Source organism: Odontomachus brunneus, unplaced genomic scaffold (genome assembly GCF_010583005.1).
Source record: "Odontomachus brunneus isolate Ranch 3 - 2012 unplaced genomic scaffold, Obru_v1 Obru_scaffold_345, whole genome shotgun sequence".
NCBI classification, from domain to species: domain Eukaryota; kingdom Metazoa; phylum Arthropoda; class Insecta; order Hymenoptera; family Formicidae; genus Odontomachus; species Odontomachus brunneus.
The window spans coordinates 131282-131565 of record NW_022639795.1 but is presented as its reverse complement, the minus strand read 5'-3'; positions in this window follow the sequence as shown (position 1 = coordinate 131565).

Genomic DNA, 284 nt, shown 5'->3' with positions numbered 1-284 from the left:
ACTTGATATGGGGTTTATGAGTGAATACTAAAGAGATGCTGAGACTGGTATCTATGCTAGAATAGTTCTACAATGTTAAATATTCAATTGCTAAGTGTCGCCAAGTGATTATAATAATTGTAAGACCAAAATAAAATATAGTATGTATTGTCGGTAATGAATCTCTTATAGTTTATGGTGTGAGTATTCTAAATGCAAGGAAGTATTTACGCAGTAGGACTTACGATTGGTAATGGCAGTAATGTGTCGATACAATAGTAACTCGCCAGGACACGTTCGTATGG